The sequence below is a fragment of the Lissotriton vulgaris genome, chromosome 1_1 (assembly GCF_964263255.1).
Source record: "Lissotriton vulgaris chromosome 1_1, aLisVul1.2, whole genome shotgun sequence".
Lineage (NCBI taxonomy): Eukaryota > Metazoa > Chordata > Amphibia > Caudata > Salamandridae > Lissotriton > Lissotriton vulgaris.
The window spans coordinates 599,613,579-599,629,584 of NC_141685.1; positions in this window are offsets into that span (position 1 = coordinate 599,613,579).

Genomic DNA, 16,006 nt, shown 5'->3' on the forward strand with positions numbered 1-16,006 from the left:
TCTGACTCTTCTAAGGTTTTACTTCTATCAACCTTGTCTGCTCTTATGATCGCGTGTTTAACAACCCAATCGGGGTATCCTCTTTCTTTGAATCTTTCTGATATGATGTCCCGTTCTCTTTGGAATGCTTCAACAGAATTACAATTTCTCTTGGCCCTCAGCAGTTCACCGTAAGGTATGCTCCATTTGAGTACCTCAGGATGACTACTGAGGGCATGCAGTATGCTGTTGCCCGCTGTGTCTTTGCGGAACAGCGACGTGCAGATGGTGTTGTTTTTGATCTCCAATCTCACATCCAGGTATTCCACCATGGTATTGTTGATGGTACCTGATAGTTTGATGTGATATCTGTTGGCATTCAATTTCATGAGAAAGGATTCAGCCTGTTCTTTGTTCCCCCTGTAGACAATGAATAAGTCGTCAATATATCGTAGCCAAACTCTGACTCTACCAAAGTCTTACTTAAGGGTTGTACTGCCATGGATCTCTTGCTCCAAGTATCCCATAAACAAATTAGCGAAACTGGGAGCAAAGCAAGAACCCATGGCAGTACCATTGGTCTGCCTGTAGAGGGCGCCATCAAATGAAAAAATATTATTTTTGAGACAAAAGTCAATCATCTTCATCACCATGACGTTATGCTCAAAGAATTTGATGGACCTATTGCGTAGGTAGAATTCGCATGCCTCAAGACCTAGTTGATGTTCTATTATGGTGTAGAGTGAATGAACATCTAACACCATAAAGATCCAATCTTCTTCCCATCTGAGGGCGTCAATTTTACCCAGGAAATCCTTGGTATCTCTCAGGTAACTAGGTAAGTTGACCACATAGTCTCTTAAGAAGTGATCCACGTATTTGGAAATATGTTCGCAGACACTGCCTATAGAAGAGACTATGGGCCGGCCTGGTGGTTGGGTCTTGTGCTTATGTAACTTCGGTAAAAGATACAGAATGGGAAGAATGGGATTATCCTTTTTGAGGTAGCAATACTCTTCCCATGAAAGTAATCCCTGATCCTTCCACATGGTTAGTTTATCCCAAATTTCAGTGATGCTGTTCCCATATTCAGATCTAGTAATCTGTACATAGAAATTGTCATCACTGAGTTGGCGCATAGCCTCATTGATGTAATCGCTTCTATTTAACACCACAATATTCCCCCCCTTGTCAGCAGGGCGTATCACAATAGAGGAATCTTCTTGTAGTGTTTTGAGAGCCATACGTTGTTTTAAGGTCAAGTTATTGGGAGATTTTAGTTTGTTTCTGTTGCCCATCTCTTGTTTAGATCTTAATTTCACTAGATCTTTCACCACACAATCATGGAAGGTGTCAATATTATCATGGGGCATGGTGGGCATGAATGTGGACCGAGTCTTAAAGCTGGTAGCGGCTGCTGCTCCAGTCTGAAAACCTGCCATACTGAGAATATCACCTGGTGTACTGAAATCAGTCGTGGTATCATCTGACATATCTAATTGGGCTATTGCTACCAGGTTATCAACGTCGCCCACATTGAAATTGCACTGATAGTTATCAGTAGGAATATCAGTGTTTGGACCATGTCCTAGTCTTTTAGGTTTATACCACTTTTTCAATTTGATTTTCCTTACAAACTTAAACACATCAATTCTAGTGTCCGTAAAATTAAAATATGCTGTTGGACAGAAAGATAGTCCCAAACATAAAGTGCGTTTTTCTAAGTCACTGAGGGTTCTTTTAGATAAATTAACAACAGTTCGATTTACCATTTTTAGATCCATTATTTGTCCTTGTTGGAGCGGGTGATGCGTTTTCCCATGGCTCCTTTTCCCTTGTCTTGATTCCCAGCGTTGCTGTAATCTTTTCTTGCGGTTTCTTCGTTTCTTTTTTCCTGTTGTTGGTGCGTTGTCTGGCCTCTGCCACGTCCTCATCCCCTTCCCCTTCCTCTGGTCTTCTGTGGGGTGGCCTCCCTTGTTTTTTGTCTGTCTTTTTGCATCACTCGGAATTCGTTTAAAAAATTCACTTGTTTAGGTAATTTTTCACCTGCCGATGCTTGTTCCAAAGAGGCTTCTGAGTCTGTGTCACTGATCACTGGTATTTCCATAGAGATATTACTTGCTGCTGCTGCAGTTTGTTAGTTCAGCTCTTCCCTATATAGATGATCATACTTCTTACTGAAGGTCAAGATCCGCCCACTCTCATAGTCAGCATAATCTCTATTCATTTTATGTTGTTTTCTTAGTTTGATATCTTCTTCATGTTTAGTGAGTCTATCTTTCATTTGTTCCATTAGTTTTTTAGTTGTGGACTCATCCGCTGATGATGTTATCTCTTCTGTTAGGATTTTAATTTGTTTCAGAAGTTCTTCTCTGTCCTCCCAGGCATATTTGATTAGAATTTCCATCATTGTTTTAGAGCTTTTAGCTGAGTTCTCCGACCAATCTTGTAACATCTTGGGATTAGGTGACTCATATGTTGGAGTTATAAAAATCCTCAAGCCTCTAGGTACCATAGATTGGTCTACATAGTTCTGAAGAGATATCGCCTCCCACCATTTAGATATCTCAGCACGGCGCAGTTTCTCCAATTTTTTCATACGCGTTTCCAAGGTGTTACCGCTCGCTACTGCGCCCAAATTTCTTTTATCTCCAGTTACGCCACCAGGTTTTCTGCTGAATAGGGCCTGTGCTGCTGCCCTTCTGCCTGTTTCGTCCTCCATGCTAGTAGTGCTACCAAGGTTTTAAGTAAATGTCCGGTCTATGCTTGTCCCCCCCGGGATGGATCCCGAGTTCTTGCTGCCGTTGGGTAACGCTGATCTTGTGGTGTTCGCAATTAGTTGACAGAGAATAAACACTGATAGTTACGTGTGAGGTAACACGCTAAGTCTGTGCCTAGACTCGTCACCCCAGTTCTGTCTTCAAACAATCCAAAGCGAGACCCTGTCCTGCGTCCCACACTAGCCGGCAGCTACCAATTGCTCCCGCTGCCCCGCGTACCAACAAACCCAGTCCGGAGTCACCCGCACTAGATTCGCCGCCTCACTAGGGACGGAAAGCAGAGTGCGCTTACCTGAAAAGTGGACGCTTGGAGGAGTAGGGTTCTTAGTTCTCCACTCGCTCTTCTCTCCACCATGGACCGGCCGGTCAAAGTACGTTGCTCAATCAAATAACCATAACGCTGCTCCTGCTGCAACGTGGTGACCCGTAGGCAAGTGGCGTACACTCCGGCGAAGCAACCGGAAATTAATATCCCAAAGAAAAGATGCAATAACATACGCTCTCAGGAATCAAGCTCAGACCAGAAGTATATAGAGACCTTGGTTTTAATCACACAACGCGTTTCGGCGACCTGCCTTGATCACGTGTGACATCTTCGTGAAAAAAAGTGTGCTATTTACAAACAATAACAAAATCGAGGTAGGACTAGGTTATTCTCAGCACGAAAAGCGTCAGACATATTGGAATGGTCATCATATGTAGACACAGTTTGAAATAACAATCCATCATATGGAATACTGGCGTGCAATACATATTGAATAGGTAAAATTAAAAACCTCCCAAAGTACGAGAAATTAATAATTAAACCAGCATATAGCAGCTGTATTAAATGTGTATGTAGCATAAACATAAACATAAAGAGTCGGCCATGTTGGCACTGCAGACGATGTCACCCGACAATTATCATCAAAGTCAGGTATCACAATCTTATTGACATTATCTGGCCCCAGCATCTCATATTAAAATAAAAATGACATTCAAATAGAATAGATTTGTGTTGTCCAGACAATCACACATATCCAAATAAGATATCAAATGTGTAAGTTGGCAATGAGACGGTAAACCACGCTGAAATATGTGCTTGCCATATTACGCACGCTGCAAATGTGCCCCCGCCCGGGAGATTAGTAACCCCGAACTCCAAATGACAAATTAATCATTGAACAAATGGGTAAATCAGCGGGTAAGGTCCTCCTAAGGTACCCAGAGCATACTATATGTGCAATAAAGTGCTATGGTGCCACATGCAATGCTATCGAGACCATTGGAAGGTCATGGGTGTCTTAATCCATAAAGTTTTTGACGGCAAAATAGGAACGGGATATTATTGACAAGTGTCCAAAGGATAAGAAGTGCCAGTCTTAAAGTCAATCAACATTGGGGTGCTGGAAATCCCATATTCTCAGTCCTACAAACGATTCAAAGGGAAGTGTGAAACAGGTGAGTGAACGATACCTGACCGTGAAAAGTGTCTAAAAGAGGAAGTGCAAACTGGTGATTTCATTGACAGTAGTGCCCCATTCTGGAATCCATACATGTTTGGAACCATTGATTGTACACCTGTAAACAAATACACAAAAGAAATAAAAGTCATTAAAATAATGCTAAGGAATAGATACTAGCACACCTCAAGCATGTTGGCAAAAAACAGACAGAATACATTAGTTCAGCACATTCTATAATCTGTTACCTATAGTTATTCAAAAACTGGACTCTTATACAGGTTAGGAGTCAACTCTGAGATGTATTTCTAATTCCTCATCCCAGTTGAGCCCTCCTGGGTACTTACTTTGGAAGTTAATGATATGTTTAGACTCCTGTTGTCTTAGGGCTAACAATCTGTCTCCTCCTCTCGGTTTGGCTTGGATCTGTTCAATGAGGATATATTTTAGAAGGTTGGCATTGGAAAAATGTTTCTCTTTGAAATGTCGTGCCACCGGATATTTGGGGTCATAGTTGGTTATGGCCCTGCGGTGTTCCAATATTCTCTTTTTGGCACAGCATTTTGTGCTGCCTATATACCACAGGTGGCACGGACATTCAATCACATATATGACGTAGCATGTACTACAGGTAAGGAATTGGGTTATTTTTTTAGTGACTCCATTGTACGAAAGTTCATTTTTGTAGACACTGTTGCTACAGGCTTTGCAATGGCCGCACGGGTAAAAACCCTGCAGACCATTGACTGTCACATCCCTGTATGCTGTAACATCATTCCTTGAGACCAGATCCCTAATATTACGATTCCTTTTATAGGTGATACTAGGTCTTTCATTCACATTGTTGCCTATGGTGTTGTCCAGTCTTAAGATATTCCAGTGTTTGGCAATAACTTTTTTGACCGAGGCCGACTGGGAATTGTAGGTCAGTATCAACCTCGTTGTTTCTGCTGACTCTTCACTCACTGACTCTGACTCTTCTAAGGTTTTACTTCTATCAACCTTGTCTGCTCTTATGATCGCTTGTTTAACAACCCAATCGGGGTATCCTCTTTCTTTGAATCTTTGTGATATGATGTCCCGTTCTCTTTGGAATGCTTCAACAGAATTACAATTTCTCTTGGCCCTCAGCAGTTCACCGTAAGGTATGCTCCATTTGATTACCTCAGGATGACTACCGAGGGCATGCAGTATGCTGTTGCCCGCTGTGTCTTTGCGGAACAGCGACGTGCAGATGGTGTTGTTTTTGATCTCCAATCTCACATCCAGGTATTCCACCATGGTATTGTTGATGGTACCTGATAGTTTGATGTGATATCTGTTGGCATTCAATTTCATGAGAAAGGATTCAGCCTGTTCTTTGTTCCCCCTGTAGACAATGAATAAGTCGTCAATATATCGTAGCCAAACTCTGACTCTACCAAAGTCTTCCTTAAGGGTTGTACTGCCATGGATCTCTTGCTCCCAGTATCCCATAAACAAATTAGCGAAACTGGGAGCAAAGCAAGAACCCATGGCAGTACCATTGGTCTGCCTGTAGAGGGCGCCATCAAATGAAAAAATATTATTTTTGAGACAAAAGTCAATCATCTTCATCACCATGACGTTATGCTCAAAGAATTTGATGGACCTATTGCGTAGGTAGAATTCGCATGCCTCAAGACCTAGTTGATGTTCTATTATGGTGTAGAGTGAATGAACATCTAACACCATAAAGATCCAATCTTCTTCCCATCTGAGGGCGTCAATTTTACCCAGGAAATCCTTGGTATCTCTCAGGTAACTAGGTAAGTTGACCACATAGTCTCTTAAGAAGTGATCCACGTATTTGGAAATATGTTCGCAGACACTGCCTATAGAAGAGACTATGGGCCGGCCTGGTGGTTGGGTCTTGTGCTTATGTAACTTCGGTAAAAGATACAGAATGGGAAGAATGGGATTATCCTTTTTGAGGTAGCAATACTCTTCCCATGAAAGTAATCCCTGATCCTTCCACATGGTTAGTTTATCTCAAATTTCAGTGATGCTGTTCCCATATTCAGATCTAGTAATCTGTACATAGAAATTGTCATCACTGAGTTGACTTAGAAAAACGCACTTTATGTTTGGGACTATCTTTCTGTCCAACAGCATATTTTAATTTTACGGACACTAGAATTGATGTGTTTAAGTTTGTAAGGAAAATCAAATTGAAAAAGTGGTATAAACCTAAAAGACTAGGACATGGTCCAAACACTGATATTCCTACTGATAACTATCAGTGCAATTTCAATGTGGGCGACGTTGATAACCTGGTAGCAATAGCCCAATTAGATATGTCAGATGATACCACGACTGATTTCAGTACACCAGGTGATATTCTCAGTATGGCAGGTTTTCAGACTGGAGCAGCAGCCGCTACCAGCTTTAAGACTCGGTCCACATTCATGCCCACCATGCCCCATGATAATATTGACACCTTCCATGATTGTGTGGTGAAAGATCTAGTGAAATTAAGATCTAAACAAGAGATGGGCAACAGAAACAAACTAAAATCTCCCAATAACTTGACCTTAAAACAACGTATGGCTCTCAAAACACTACAAGAAGATTCCTCTATTGTGATACGCCCTGCTGACAAGGGGGGGAATATTGTGGTGTTAAATAGAAGCGATTACATCAATGAGGCTATGCGCCAACTCAGTGATGACAATTTCTATGTACAGATTACTAGATCTGAATATGGGAACAGCATCACTGAAATTTGGGATAAACTAACCATGTGGAAGGATCAGGGATTACTTTCATGGGAAGAGTATTGCTACCTCAAAAAGGATAATCCCATTCTTCCCATTCTGTATCTTTTACCGAAGTTACATAAGCACAAGACCCAACCACCAGGCCGGCCCATAGTCTCTTCTATAGGCAGTGTCTGCGAACATATTTCCAAATACGTGGATCACTTCTTAAGAGACTATGTGGTCAACTTACCTAGTTACCTGAGAGATTCCAAGGATTTCCTGGGTAAAATTGACGCCCTCAGATGGGAAGAAGATTGGATCTTTATGGTGTTAGATGTTCATTCACTCTACACCATAATAGAACATCAACTAGGTCTTGAGGCATGCGAATTCTACCTACGCAATAGGTCCATCAAATTCTTTGAGCATAACGTCATGGTGATGAAGATGATTGACTTTTGTCTCAAAAATAATATTTTTTCATTTGATGGCGCCCTCTACAGGCAGACCAATGGTACTGCCATGGGTTCTTGCTTTGCTCCCAGTTTCGCTAATTTGTTTATGGGATACTGGGAGCAAGAGATCCATGGCAGTACAACCCTTAAGGAAGACTTTGGTAGAGTCAGAGTTTGGCTACGATATATTGACGACTTATTCATTGTCTACAGGGGGAACAAAGAACAGGCTGAATCCTTTCTCATGAAATTGAATGCCAACAGATATCACATCAAACTATCAGGTACCATCAACAATACCATGGTGGAATACCTGGATGTGAGATTGGAGATCAAAAACAACACCATCTGCACGTCGCTGTTCCGCAAAGACACAGCGGGCAACAGCATACTGCATGCCCTCAGTAGTCATCCTGAGGTACTCAAATGGAGCATACCTTACGGTGAACTGCTGAGGGCCAAGAGAAATTGTAATTCTGTTGAAGCATTCCAAAGAGAACGGGACATCATATCAGAAAGATTCAAAGAAAGAGGATACCCCGATTGGGTTGTTAAACAAGCGATCATAAGAGCAGACAAGGTTGATAGAAGTAAAACCTTAGAAGAGTCAGAGTCAGTGAGTGAAGAGTCAGCAGAAACAACGAGGTTGATACTGACCTACAATTCCCAGTCGGCCTCGGTCAAAAAAGTTATTGCCAAACACTGGAATATCTTAAGACTGGACAACACCATAGGCAACAATGTGAATGAAAGACCTAGTATCACCTATAAAAGGAATCGTAATATTAGGGATCTGGTCTCAAGGAATGATGTTACAGCATACAGGGATGTGACAGTCAATGGTCTGCAGGGTTTTTACCCGTGCGGCCATTGCAAAGCCTGTAGCAACAGTGTCTACAAAAATGAACTTTCGTACAATGGAGTCACTAAAAAAATAACCCAATTCCTTACCTGTAGTACATGCTACGTCATATATGTGATTGAATGTCCGTGCCACCTGTGGTATATAGGAAGCACAAAATGCTGTGCCAAAAAGAGAATATTGGAACACCGCAGGGCCATAACCAACTATGACCCCAAATATCCGGTGGCACGACATTTCAAAGAGAAACATTTTTCCAATGCCAACCTTCTAAAATATATCCTCATTGAACAGATCCAAGCCAAACCGAGAGGAGGAGACAGATTGTTAGCCCTAAGACAACAGGAGTCTAAACATATCATTAACTTCCAAAGTAAGTACCCAGGAGGGCTCAACTGGGATGAGGAATTAGAAATACATCTCAGAGTTGACTCCTAACCTGTATAAGAGTCCAGTTTTTGAATAACTATAGGTAACAGATTATAGAATGTGCTGAACTAATGTATTCTGTCTGTTTTTTGCCAGCATGCTTGAGGTGTGCTAGTATCTATTCCTTAGCATTATTTTAATGACTTTTATTTCTTTTGTGTATTTGTTTACAGGTGTACAATCAATGGTTCCAAACATGTATGGATTCCAGAATGGGGCACTACTGTCAATGAAATCACCAGTTTGCACTTCCTCTTTTAGACACTTTTCACGGTCAGGTATCGTTCACTCACCTGTTTCACACTTCCCTTTGAATCGTTTGTAGGACTGAGAATATGGGATTTCCAGCACCCCAATGTTGATTGACTTTAAGACTGGCACTTCTTATCCTTTGGACACTTGTCAATAATATCCCGTTCCTATTTTGCCGTCAAAAACTTTATGGATTAAGACACCCATGACCTTCCAGTGGTCTCGATAGCATTGCATGTGGCACCATAGCACTTTATTGCACATATAGTATGCTCTGGGTACCTTAGGAGGACCTTACCTTTACCCATTTGTTCAATGATTAATTTGTCATTTGGAGTTCGGGGTTACTAATTCTCCGGGCGGGGGCACATTTGCAGCGTGCGTAATATGGCAAGCACATATTTCAGCGTGGTTTACCGTCTCATTGCCAACTTACACATTTGATATCTTATTTGGATATGTGTGATTGTCTGGACAACACGAATCTATTCTATTTGAATGTCATTTTTATTTTAATATGAGATGCTGGGGCCAGATAATGTCAATAAGATTGTGATACCTGACTTTGATGATAATTGTCGGGTGACATCGTCTGCAGTGCCAACATGGCCGACTCTTTATGTTTATGTTTATGCTACATACACATTTAATACAGCTGCTATATGCTGGTTTAATTATTAATTTCTCGTACTTTGGGAGGTTTTTAATTTTACCTATTCAATATGTATTGCACGCCAGTATTCCATATGATGGATTGTTATTTCAAACTGTGTCTACATATGATGACCATTCCAATATGTCTGACGCTTTTCGTGCTGAGAATAACCTAGTCCTACCTCGATTTTGTTATTGTTTGTAAATAGCACACTTTTTTTCACGAAGATGTCACACGTGATCAAGGCAGGTCGCCGAAACGCGTTGTGTGATTAAAACCAAGGTCTCTATATACTTCTGGTCTGAGCTTGATTCCTGAGAGCGTATGTTATTGCATCTTTTCTTTGGGATATTAATTTCCGGTTGCTTCGCCGGAGTGTACGCCACTTGCCTACGGGTCACCACGTTGCAGCAGGAGCAGCGTTGTGGTTATTTGATTGAGCAACGTACTTTGACCGGCCGGTCCATGGTGGAGAGAAGAGCGAGTGGAGAACTAAGAACCCTACTCCTCCAAGCGTCCACTTTTCAGGTAAGCGCACTCTGCTTTCCGTCCCTAGTGAGGCGGCGAATCTAGTGCGGGTGACTCCGGACTGGGTTTGTTGGTACGCGGGGCAGCGGGAGCAAGTGGTAGCTGCCGGCTAGTGTGGGACGCAGGACAGGGTCTCGCTTTGGATTGTTTGAAGACAGAACTGGGGTGACGAGTCTAGGCACAGACTTAGCGTGTTACCTCACACGTAACTATCAGTGTTTATTCTCTGTCAACTAATTGCGAACACCACAAGATCAGCGTTACCCAACGGCAGCAAGAACTCGGGATCCATCCCGGGGGGGACAAGCATAGACCGGACATTTACTTAAAACCTTGGTAGCACTACTAGCATGGAGGACGAAACAGGCAGAAGGGCAGCAGCACAGGCCCTATTCAGCAGAAAACCTGGTGGCGTAACTGGAGATAAAAGAAATTTGGGCGCAGTAGCGAGCGGTAACACCTTGGAAACGCGTATGAAAAAATTGGAGAAACTGCGCCGTGCTGAGATATCTAAATGGTGGGAGGCGATATCTCTTCAGAACTATGTAGACCAATCTATGGTCTACATAGCCTCTAGAGGCTTGAGGATTTTTATAACTCCAACATATGAGTCACCTAATCCCAAGATGTTACAAGATTGGTCGGAGAACTCAGCTAAAAGCTCTAAAACAATGATGGAAATTCTAATCAAATATGCCTGGGAGGACAGAGAAGAACGTCTGAAACAAATTAAAATCCTAACAGAAGAGATAACATCATCAGCGGATGAGTCCACAACTAAAAAACTAATGGAACAAATGAAAGATAGACTCACTAAACATGAAGAAGATATCAAACTAAGAAAACAACATAAAATGAATAGAGATTATGCTGACTATGAGAGTGGGCGGATCTTGACCTTCAGTAAGAAGTATGATCATCTATATAGGGAAGAGCTGAACGAACAAACTGCAGCAGCAGCAAGTAATATCTCTATGGAAATACCAGTGATCAGTGACACAGACTCAGAAGCCTCTTTGGAACAAGCATCGGCAGGTGAAAAATTACCTAAACAAGTGAATTTTTTAAACGAATTCCGAGTGATGCAAAAAGACAGACAAAAAACAAGGGAGGCCACCCCACAGAAGACCAGAGGAAGGGGAAGGGGACGAGGACGTGCCAGAGGCCAGACAACGCACCAACAACAGGAAAAAAGAAACAAAGAAACCGCAAGAAAAGATTACAGCAACGCTGGGAATCAAGACAAGGGAAAAGGAGCCATGGGAAAACGCATCACCCGCTCCAACAAGGACAAATAATGGATCTAAAAATGGTAAATCGTACTGTTGTTAATTTATCTAAAAGAACTCTCAGTGACTTAGAAAAACGCACTTTATGTTTGGGACTATCTTTCTGTCCAACAGCATATTTTAATTTTACGGACACTAGAATTGATGTGTTTAAGTTTGTAAGGAAAATCAAATTGAAAAAGTGGTATAAACTTAAAAGACTAGGACATGGTCCAAACACTGATATTCCTACTGATAACTATCAGTGCAATTTCAATGTGGGCGACGTTGATAACCTGGTAGCAATAGCCCAATTAGATATGTCAGATGATACCACGACTGATTTCAGTACACCAGGTGATATTCTCAGTATGGCAGGTTTTCAGACTGGAGCAGCAGCCGCTACCAGCTTTAAGACTCGGTCCACATTCATGCCCACCATGCCCCATGATAATATTGACACCTTCCATGATTGTGTGGTGAAAGATCTAGTGAAATTAAGATCTAAACAAGAGATGGGCAACAGAAACAAACTAAAATCTCCCAATAACTTGACCTTAAAACAACGTATGGCTCTCAAAACACTACAAGAAGATTCCTCTATTGTGATACGCCCTGCTGACAAGGGGGGGAATATTGTGGTGTTAAATAGAAGCGATTACATCAATGAGGCTATGCGCCAACTCAGTGATGACAATTTCTATGTACAGATTACTAGATCTGAATATGGGAACAGCATCACTGAAATTTGGGATAAACTAACCATGTGGAAGGATCAGGGATTACTTTCATGGGAAGAGTATTGCTACCTCAAAAAGGATAATCCCATTCTTCCCATTCTGTATCTTTTACCGAAGTTACATAAGCACAAGACCCAACCACCAGGCCGGCCCATAGTCTCTTCTATAGGCAGTGTCTGCGAACATATTTCCAAATACGTGGATCACTTCTTAAGAGACTATGTGGTCAACTTACCTAGTTACCTGAGAGATACCAAGGATTTCCTGGGTAAAATTGACGCCCTCAGATGGGAAGAAGATTGGATCTTTATGGTGTTAGATGTTCATTCACTCTACACCATAATAGAACATCAACTAGGTCTTGAGGCATGCGAATTCTACCTACGCAATAGGTCCATCAAATTCTTTGAGCATAACGTCATGGTGATGAAGATGATTGACTTTTGTCTCAAAAATAATATTTTTTCATTTGATGGCGCCCTCTACAGGCAGACCAATGGTACTGCCATGGGTTCTTGCTTTGCTCCCAGTTTCGCTAATTTGTTTATGGGATACTGGGAGCAAGAGATCCATGGCAGTACAACCCTTAAGGAAGACTTTGGTAGAGTCAGAGTTTGGCTACGATATATTGACGACTTATTCATTGTCTACAGGGGGAACAAAGAACAGGCTGAATCCTTTCTCATGAAATTGAATGCCAACAGATATCACATCAAACTATCAGGTACCATCAACAATACCATGGTGGAATACCTGGATGTGAGATTGGAGATCAAAAACAACACCATCTGCACGTCGCTGTTCCGCAAAGACACAGCGGGCAACAGCATACTGCATGCCCTCAGTAGTCATCCTGAGGTACTCAAATGGAGCATACCTTACGGTGAACTGCTGAGGGCCAAGAGAAATTGCAATTCTGTTGAAGCATTCCAAAGAGAACGGGACATCATATCAGAAAGATTCAAAGAAAGAGGATACCCCGATTGGGTTGTTAAACAAGCGATCATAAGAGCAGACAAGGTTGATAGAAGTAAAACCTTAGAAGAGTCAGAGTCAGTGAGTGAAGAGTCAGCAGAAACAACGAGGTTGATACTGACCTACAATTCCCAGTCGGCCTCGGTCAAAAAAGTTATTGCCAAACACTGGAATATCTTAAGACTGGACAACACCATAGGCAACAATGTGAATGAAAGACCTAGTATCACCTATAAAAGGAATCGTAATATTAGGGATCTGGTCTCAAGGAATGATGTTACAGCATACAGGGATGTGACAGTCAATGGTCTGCAGGGTTTTTACCCGTGCGGCCATTGCAAAGCCTGTAGCAACAGTGTCTACAAAAATGAACTTTCGTACAATGGAGTCACAAAAAAAATAACCCAATTCCTTACCTGTAGTACATGCTACGTCATATATGTGATTGAATGTCCGTGCCACCTGTGGTATATAGGAAGCACAAAATGCTGTGCCAAAAAGAGAATATTGGAACACCGCAGGGCCATAACCAACTATGACCCCAAATATCCGGTGGCACGACATTTCAAAGAGAAACATTTTTCCAATGCCAACCTTCTAAAATATATCCTCATTGAACAGATCCAAGCCAAACCGAGAGGAGGAGACAGATTGTTAGCCCTAAGACAACAGGAGTCTAAACATATCATTAACTTCCAAAGTAAGTACCCAGGAGGGCTCAACTGGGATGAGGAATTAGAAATACATCTCAGAGTTGACTCCTAACCTGTATAAGAGTCCAGTTTTTGAATAACTATAGGTAACAGATTATAGAATGTGCTGAACTAATGTATTCTGTCTGTTTTTTGCCAACATGCTTGAGGTGTGCTAGTATCTATTCCTTAGCATTATTTTAATGACTTTTATTTCTTTTGTGTATTTGTTTACAGGTGTACAATCAATGGTTCCAAACATGTATGGATTCCAGAATGGGGCACTACTGTCAATGAAATCACCAGTTTGCACTTCCTCTTTTAGACACTTTTCACGGTCAGGTATCGTTCACTCACCTGTTTCACACTTCCCTTTGAATCGTTTGTAGGACTGAGAATATGGGATTTCCAGCACCCCAATGTTGATTGACTTTAAGACTGGCACTTCTTATCCTTTGGACACTTGTCAATAATATCCCGTTCCTATTTTGCCGTCAAAAACTTTATGGATTAAGACACCCATGACCTTCCAGTGGTCTCGATAGCATTGCATGTGGCACCATAGCACTTTATTGCACATATAGTATGCTCTGGGTACCTTAGGAGGACCTTACCCGCCGATTTACCCATTTGTTCAATGATTAATTTGTCATTTGGAGTTCGGGGTTACTAATCTCCCGGGCGGGGGCACATTTGCAGCGTGCGTAATATGGCAAGCACATATTTCAGAGTGGTTTACCGTCTCATTGCCAACTTACACATTTGATATCTTATTTGGATATGTGTGATTGTCTGGACAACACGAATCTATTCTATTTGAATGTCATTTTTATTTTAATATGAGATGCTGCGGCCAGATAATGTCAATAAGATTGTGATACCTGACTTTCATGATAATGGTCGGGTGACATCGTCTGCAGTGCCAACATGGCCGACTCTTTATGTTTATGTTTATGCTACATACACATTTAATACAGCTGCTATATGCTGGTTTAATTATTAATTTCTCGTACTTTGGGAGGTTTTTAATTTTACCTATTCAATATGTATTGCACGCCAGTATTCCATATGATGGATTGTTATTTCAAACTGTGTCTACATATGATGACCATTCCAATATGTCTGACGCTTTTCGTGCTGAGAATAACCTAGTCCTACCTCGATTTTGTTATTGTTTGTAAATAGCACACTTTTTTTCACGAAGATGTCACACGTGATCAAGGCAGGTCGCCGAAACGCGTTGTGTGATTAAAACCAAGGTCTCTATATACTTCTGGTCTGAGCTTGATTCCTGAGAGCGTATGTTATTGCATCTTTTCTTTGGGATATATTTATATATATATATATATATATACATATATATATATAGACACACATATATATATGTATACATAACATTCAGTGCAATGTACTAAGTATATATTATATAGTACAATGAACCTTTGTGTGAGATACCTTCTCTTAAGCTTCTGTCGCTGGTTAATAAAAGTACTCATCTGACACTTGTCATCTGGCTGAATTTCTCATTAAAGCAAGTGGATCCAATTCACAAATTGTATTTTGTAGTGCACCAATCCTATCTTTTCTGTATGTGGCGGAAATCTCAGCACACTTAAGTATCCTACCTTTTAGTAAATGTGTGAGGGATCAAGGGCAGTGGTGGAAATATGGGAACACTTACTCAAAAATGGGTCTGATTAAAGAAAAGTTAAGAAGGGCATTGGAAGGGACATGCTACTATTGAACATGCACCCACAAAAGAGTTAAACCATTCCAAGTCACAAAGTACACTTCTAAAGTTAATCAGCCCTAAACGTGTCAAAACAGATGTACATGTATTGCAGCCCAGCCTTGAAGTAAGTAAAGTACCACACATTGAAGTAATTCGGGGTTCCCAAGGCCTACACGCTCCGGAGATAACCCACTTACACTCAAGAACTGTTGGCACGGAAACTGTAAAAGGCAAAGAACAAGTTTATTAAGACCCCATGGGGTGGTGGTACACTCAAACAGCACCCTTCGGTAATGCAAGAGGTATCAAACCGAACATCGGTGTGACCCCGTTTATATACAGTTTTGGGGCAATAAAAGATAGGCGGCACAAGTTAAGACACATTTTAGGGACATATATGGTCATGTTTTGAAATACTGCCAGCTCATTGGAGGGGGCACAACTCCGCTGGTCAGTTTGGTGCACATTCCTGAAGGTTTACGGGTCAGTGGGAACTG